The sequence below is a fragment of the Rhamphochromis longiceps genome, linkage group LG23 (genome assembly GCF_057381845.1).
Source record: "Rhamphochromis longiceps isolate RC_006_pf linkage group LG23, R_longiceps_female_GT1.1, whole genome shotgun sequence".
Classification (NCBI taxonomy): domain Eukaryota; kingdom Metazoa; phylum Chordata; class Actinopteri; order Cichliformes; family Cichlidae; genus Rhamphochromis; species Rhamphochromis longiceps.
Window position 1 is genome coordinate 18,898,434 of NC_140578.1, and position 7,865 is coordinate 18,906,298.

Below are 7,865 nucleotides of genomic sequence, written 5' to 3' on the forward strand. Positions count from 1 at the left end.
TAAGGTTTGTCGGTCGTACACAAGGAGACATGTGCTACTCGAGAAAAAATGAAGGAAAAGTAAAATTAAGCACAGAAAAAAGCTGTTGCTTGGGGGAGCTCGCGACGAGGCTGCCATACTCGGCGCCATCTTGGATCAGCACGCCAGTTTGGTATCATTGTTTGTCTGCTCACTGATTGCTGAAGCTAAGAGCTGCTTTGATCTGTTTGGATCTAAAGTATCCAAAGTTGAGCTCTGATGTTTCTTCACCCCTGTGTGTGTGATATGTGATTTCCTACATGCTGGCAGAGCAGCAGTTTGTGCTCACAGATGGTGACGGTGTGGAGAGACGGTGGTGTTTCCTCAGAAGAACCAGCAGAGTCACAAAGGACACCAGTCCATCTCACCACCTTGACTTGCTGACTGATGCTCGTCTGCACTGCACAGAGGAAATCAACTGACCGAGGTTTGTCCAGTGACGTGTTATGAATGTATATTTGTTTTATGCTTACAGTTATGTTTTTCTTGACAGAGGCTCTGCAGAGGTTAGACAAAGCAGAGAAAACATGTGCTTTACATTTTACTGTGATTTATTGAGATATTTGTTGCCTGATGTTCAGCAGGAATGGAGAAATAGAATCAAAGGGAGATGTTTTTGACGTTTTTGTAATGATGTAAGTAAATCTTCAATATTATTTATTTGCTTGGTTATATTAGGAGTGTTTCTGAGTGAGGGGGAGAGGAGTCATCATCCTGTTTAAGTGACGTAGATCAGTGGATACACTTGTCTCCCCTTTAAAGGAGACAATCCAAGTCATTCTTAAATGTTAGCGCTTTCAAATACACAAACATTTTTAAAGGACAAAAATGAACATCCAACTTTGACTGTAATACAAAATAAATCTTTGCATGTGTGTTTTCAAACTCTCAGATGGGCAGCATATCAGTCTTGGACTGTCTAACCTGCCGGAGCAGCATTGAATGACCACCGCACATGAGCATGTTCCTGCAACATTCAGCATCTGATCCTTCATCTGTGTGCTGCTGCTTTTGGTAAGTAGAGTTACCCAACTCCAGTAACTCTAAACACATGCCATCCATTTCTAACGGCCTGGTTACTTCCTGTCAGTTACTTTAGAAACCATGTGGTCACCTGACCTAACACTGTTTCTTCTTCTTCCCCTTAATGTTGAAGTGTCAAATGTCAAACAGCTGGAGGGGAAACTACACCAGTGTACTGAGATGTTTCACCAACACGTGCCAGATGCTGTTCCTTCATGGTGACATCACCAGAGACAGCCCCGCCCACCTCAGGACCTCGCCATTGATCATGATGATTATAATGATGACAGCGAGCGGAACTAAGACTGTAAAAATCCACGACCAGAATTTTTCTTTCTAATTATTAATGAATACTGAGAGCCTCTTTCTCTGTTTTGTCTGTTTTGGGGTTGTTTTTTTTACCTCATTTGTTACTAACAAAGTTCAGCAAACTCACACAGTTTACATTCTGTATGTTTCCATCTTTACCAGCCACACTCTAACTGCATTTAAGAAAATAATCCTTAGAAATTGTCGTTTTTCTCTTTTGTAATTGATGATAATTCAGTGAATATATTGCGCTGCTTCCTTTTATTGCGTCACACATTGCTTTAAGTTTTTCAGTGTCCAGTTATTTTTTTTACTGCCGTTTGAATTCTCTGAATGTTTGACCCTGTAGACTGTTTGATGGATTGCTTGTCTTCCTATTTGTTACCGCTGCCTGTTTTTGACTAAAGATTTGGATTTCTGACTTCAACACAGCCTCTGCGTGTCCTCTCTTTGTGTCCTCTTCCTCTGTGAATGTGTTGCATGTGTCACAGATTCATTTTATTAACAGCTTTCCCACAGTGAGTTGCATCAGCATTCATTCACAGCACATTTCAGAAGGATTCAGATTAATTCAGTGATCTTACAGTCAGAATGATCCTGACAGAGTGCCACTGTAAATGATCTTTCATCAGGTAAATTTTAAAGTTCAGTATTTCAAAGCAGGAGTTATGAAGAATCATACTGGCATTAGGACTAATAATATGTACTTATAAAGTCAAAGTTTTTTAATTATGCTAGAATATCGGAAGACAATCAACTTTTAGTGTTTTCTGCATATTAATTATTCTGAAATAGAGACGGTGACCCTCACTGTACAGAAGCACTAAACAACTGACAATCTAACAGACATCATTGGCCCGAGCTGTCATGCACAGTGAGTCTGATCCTTTGCTGTGAGAGTCTGACAAGCATGTTTCTGATCAGTCGCGCTAAACAACAGCAGCACGTTTAAGCTTGATTAGCTGTTGTTAGAATTTATTTAATATTAATTTCTAGTATCAGCTGATGTTTGCTGGAGCCACAGCTGTAAAGCTGCTGGTCATGATATGGTTTGGTTATCTGGTGAGAGGGAAACATGAAGATGAAACCAGGAGATGTCCTTACTGAATCACCAGAGCTGAACAGGTGATGGAGAAACAGGTTTACCTTTTAGGTGACATGAATGAGTTGAAGGGAAGTTATGAACTGTTTCTGAGAGACAAATAACACCAGGATCCTTTTCTAAGTAGCTGACAGCTGGTAACTGTGCAGGTGCAGATCTAGCAAAGTGTTGCCAGGGGGGCATGTAGGGCATTAACAGGGAAAGGGGGGCACAAAGAAATACTTTTCTTTCTTATTCTCATTTAAAATGTCTCGCTTTTAAAAAATAATTATCTGAATCTTACAACAAACGATTGATAGATTGATGCATATATACCATCAGAACAGTGTACATCACTGTCACAACAGTGTTTGTTTTCATTCAAAGGCTTTATGATTTTTCCTATAATGGTGGGCCGGTCTCTAGTCAAAATGCCCGGGCTGATTTTCTGTCCCAGTCCAGCCCTGTAAGCAGCTCATCTGCAGTCTGGTGTTTCCTACATCTTCCTATTCAGAAGGCAGAATTTCCGAGTTCTGAGTACAATCGAAAGCACCACGACTGCAGTTTTTGTGTTGGATGTAAAAGGCACACATGACGCTGTGACGTAGGCTAGAGTCATGGCAGCAGTCAATGACGGTCCAGGTGTGGGATTTCTCTCGTGGAAATATGCACATTATCTTTTCCTTTCTATTGGTAGGTGGCACAGTGCACTTGTGGCAAGTAAGCAAGCTAGAAGACTGGCAAAGTTATGGAAGAAACACATTAACAAGAGAATTCTGAGTAAAACCAAAGTTACTTTCCCTAGTAACTAGTTACTTTGAAAGTAACGAGTAACTTGAAGTAACTGAGTTACTTTTGAGAGAAGTAACTAGTAATGTAACTAAGTTACTATTTTAAAGTAACTTACCCAACACTGGTCATGAACGGCCATAAAAGGCCTATAATTAAAGAACAAAGCGGGGTTTCAGTTCGAGTTACGACAGACTGTCACTACTTGTAAATGGAACGCAGCCTTCCTACGGCGGACAGCTAACAACAGGAATCGGACGCGGTCCACCCAAGTCCACAGCAACCACCATAGCAACCGCCTAGCTTGACCTTAAAAACATATTCTGTCTTCATAACTATCAAAAATGTGAAATGATTTGCAAAGTGTGAAAGTGTTACAGCTGCAGAGAGCTATGGCGGTATCTATGGAAGCTGTTAACATAGCTAATAATATACGATGTAACCATGGAGACAGTCAGTCACGTGAGCTAGCGGTGCACGTTTACTACAGTGAATAAGGTGATTGCATGCACACGCTGCAGAGGGTAAAGACATTACTTCAATATTGTTTTATATTGATATATATTTGCCTTCTGTTGACCATCACCTCAGGTTCACCATTACAGTTTCAGCATACAGATGCACACTGACTAAATATGAACACATTCAAAAACTCATGTCTCAGAAATAAGCACAGCTGTTCATGTTTGTCATTAGAGTTTTATTTGTAAGAAAATTATGAACTTCATATTGTGTATCAAATAAAAGAACATTTCACAACTCTGAGTCAACAGAAACAGGTAACAGAAATGTCTCTAATGTAGACATGTACAGTGTAGTGTAAGCATTAAAAGATCATAAAGGAAACACTAACATTTATGTGAAACTAATTGTAATAAAAAAATGAACAGGTGGTTTATAGATGTAAAAGAAAGAATCTGAAAACAACACTTTTTTGGTCTAAGTGATCAAAGTAGAAAACAGAACTGATGTTCAAGAACAAACCGTAGCTGCACTAATATTACACATCTCCATTGTTGTGGTGAACAGACATGTTGCTTTTAAAACCACATGCAGTGTGTGACCGTGACTGTTCACTGAGACCATGAACGCCACTTCGCTGAAGCATTCTTCTTCTTCTTCTAAATTGGAAGCAGAAGGAGCACGAGCTGCTTTGATCTACTGAAAGGAAAAAGCAGAACATCTGAGCTGAAACCAGTCAGCTGAAATCATTAAGACAGGAACAAATTCAATGCAGTGTCTCAGGTGGCTTAGCCTGTTACAACTGTTGACACAAGCTAAATACGGTTAACACACAGTGTCAGGGAGCTCCAGTGTGGGAACTAGTGGCTTTAGGTTTGTAGTCATTTAACTTTCATCCATTCATTCATTTAATTCAGGAGGAAGAAATGTCAGGTTGATGCAGGCATTTGGTCCCATGCTGTCTTTAACTAAATGACTTGGTTCATTTTATGGCTGGGCTGTATGTGGGGTTATATCATGTTATTTGGGCAGGAGTACCTGTCCTCTGTTAGACTTAGAAAGTTTCTCCATAAGTAGAGTTTCTAACTCTTATAGCACATCTGTGGCTGACAGCTTTTTGGTGGCTCTTTTTACCCCACACTGGCTGTGAGTGTGTAAATAGCCCCACTAGTTCTTTTGGGTTGCAGTTAACTTGGGAGGAAGAGGTAGGTCTGCCATGACTAGATGAATAACAATTATCTGGGATACATAAATTTCATAATGCATGCATATATCTCTATAAACCTGCCTGAGGGCTGCCATTTTTACATTCAGTTATTTCTCTGTTGGAACTAAATAATGATTGTGTTACAGTTAAACTGACACTGGTCAGTGTAAATGGCTCATTGGGACACAGAAACCTTTAAATTAAACCCTATCACCTGATATCGAGTGTCAAACAATATCAAAGCTGTAAAGCTGTTTACAGTCAGAATTTATAAAACTATGATTGTAAATAAATTCAAACAAGTGAGCTTTTCTCTTTGTGCTGAACATCAACACTGTGACTTCTTAGACTGTAAGCTTTACTTTAGCACAACCACTTGTAGAAGCTGCCACTCCAAATGTCTTTGATAACAAGAAAAAAATACCTTTTCAGTCCACGGCCTGAAGTTCTTCTCTGACATCTTCTGCAATCGGCTTTGTCTGCTGGTTTGAAGACAATAAACCACAAAAAAGATGATTTAGTCACTTTGTCTGCGTCATGCAGCTCGAATGTGTCGTGTAACGATGTTGAATAGCCGTCGTTATCCCTCTGCTGTGTCAGTAGGATTGTACTGTACAGCATCTCATTGATATGTGAGGAATGCTAATGTAACACGATAACAGACTTACATCATTAAAACATAAAGGGCAGGAGATATTTAGATATTTTTATATTTATATTACATTTTATAGCTGACGGATATTACTAAATAGATAGAATTTACTAAATAGCTGGATGAACATGAAAAATATGTCTATAATAACAAATGACCATGAGAGCCAGTAGAATTAATTCAACTGGACACTCAAAAGACGTCCTTAAATGCTCTTTAAGTGGCAGAACAGATGAACAAACAGTTAATCGCTTACTTGAGATGAAATCTGCTCAGCTACTTTGAAAACAGCTTCTAACTGGTTCCTCCTTTAACAGGATGACTGCTCAGGGGTAAGGTCATCATGCAGTCCAGCAATCTTTATGGTTCTGCTTTGATTCACCAGGAACTATTAGGGAAACCTTCCAGCGCCTCCTGTGAAAGACACAGGGATAAACACAAACATTTATTAACATGTTCCACAGTCTTCCAGTTTGATTTTCTCATCCTGTGGACAACAACATACAGGGATGTAGGTTTATTGTTGACTTTTGTAAGGTTTATTTAGTGAACATATCCAGCTGCAGCTCCACTGTGATCCTGAACTGGATAAGCACTTAAGAAAATGTGTCAATAAATGCACATACATCAACTTACTATATTTATCCAAACAGACGGGACCAATAATGCTTCACTGAGTTAGAGACTTTAATGTCTCTTCTATGTAAGAATGTCTCGTGCTGATATACCTGCAAACTTGACAACAAAGGTTTTTCAGACTACATGTAGCTGTCCTCTATGTCAGCTCACACATTTACATTTATGTCACACTTATTTCTGCTTTCCCATTTTATAATTATTACTTACATTTTGATTAGAATAGAATAGAATAGAATAGAATAGAATAGAATTCAACTTTATTGTCATTGCACATGCACAGGTACAGGGCAACGAAATGCAGTTTGCATCCATCCAGAAGTGCTTTAGTGATATAGATATATTACAATATATATTAGCAATAATATAGATATAGAGTATATTACAGAAATGGGTCTATTATGGTATGTTATAATGTACACGGTATGAAGTATGTTGTGAATATTCTATAACTATAAGTATGTACAGGCTGTAGTGAGTACAAGCTATGTACAGGATATGAACAGGATATAAATATGAAAAACTATACAGAATATGAAATAAATAACTTTACAGAATCTGGGATATACAGCTATACAGAAATGGGAACTATGCAAGTTGTAAACAGTTGTAGGATTAAAAATTATCGAATGTACAGAATGATTATTTACACAGAGCTATACAGTAGTGCAGTTAAGATAAGTGAGGGTGTAGATAGTTTCTACAGAGGCTATATAAAGTGCTAGTGGTTGTGAGTGGTGGTTCAGTCCATGTTATTATTGTGTTTGAGGGTACAGTTGTCCATTGTGGGTGTGTGTATGTTCAGTCCATGAGTTAACGTGGGTCAGATGTCAGGAGGCAGAGTTCAGGAGTCTGACAGCTGTGGGGAAGAAGCTGTTCCGGTACCTGGTGGTCTTAGTCCGGAGGCTCCTGTGGCGCCTCCCAGAGGGCAGGAGGGTGAAGATACCTTGAGTTTGTAAATGATCAGATTACATAACTGGAATACAATGTATCCAATTCAGGGTTGCGGGAGGATGAAGTCTATCCCAGCTGATACAGGACAAAGACAGGCTGCCAGTTTATTACAGGGCTAACACGATATGTGAAACAGAAAATCCACTTAAATGTTTGATATGTCTTATAATAATCATAATTATGACTATTATTTAAAGGTTTCTTTATAAATACATTTTGATTTTTTATAACCTCTAAAATATAAACCTGAGCTGTTTCAGATTCTGACCTCTGACCTCACTGCAGCGCCCTCTTGGAAGTACGTCTGCTTCTTGTCTACCCCCAGTGTTGACCGCCTGCCATTGATATCACGTACTGTACCTGAGGAACAAAAAAGGACAAACACTTGCCTTCATTTAAGAAGTACATTCATACAGAGGTAATCTATGGAAACACACTAGTTCAACCTTTGGGAGAAATGAGTTCTTCAGGTGACTCTGCAGTCCCACACTGACAAATGAAATCTAGTTAAACTATTAAGCATATTTGCTCTTCTGAAATCTGTGTTAAACAACAACAAACATAAATTAGTAACAAAAATACAGCTGAGTAGAGGCTTTACAAACCACCAGCAGCCATAATGCTAAATTGTAATCTTCAAATGTTTCTGAGCCGTCTTCAACCTGCTTTTAACACATTAAAGTCCCACAGTCAATGCAGCCTGACTCAACCCTAGATGTTCAGCACACAGAGAC

General features: G+C 39.0%; 2 long non-coding RNA genes across 3 annotated transcripts; one reads left to right on the top strand and one right to left on the bottom strand.

Moving 5' to 3' along the window:
- The first annotated feature begins 212 nt into the window (after positions 1-212).
- On the top strand, positions 213-1,583 carry LOC146641733 (uncharacterized). Of its 2 annotated transcripts, XR_014909786.1 has the most exons (4): positions 213-445; positions 697-805; positions 911-1,032; positions 1,192-1,583. It is a non-coding gene; the product is annotated as an uncharacterized LOC146641733 (long non-coding RNA). The 2 variants fall into 2 exon arrangements; XR_014909787.1 differs by lacking the exon at positions 697-805.
- Positions 1,584-3,961: 2,378 nt separating this feature from the next.
- Positions 3,962-5,943, bottom strand: LOC146641734 (uncharacterized). Its single transcript, XR_014909768.1, has 3 exons — positions 5,798-5,943; positions 5,314-5,371; positions 3,962-4,381 (listed from the first exon to the last, which is right to left on the bottom strand). It is a non-coding gene; the product is annotated as an uncharacterized LOC146641734 (long non-coding RNA).
- Between the last annotated feature and the right edge of the window lie 1,922 nt (positions 5,944-7,865).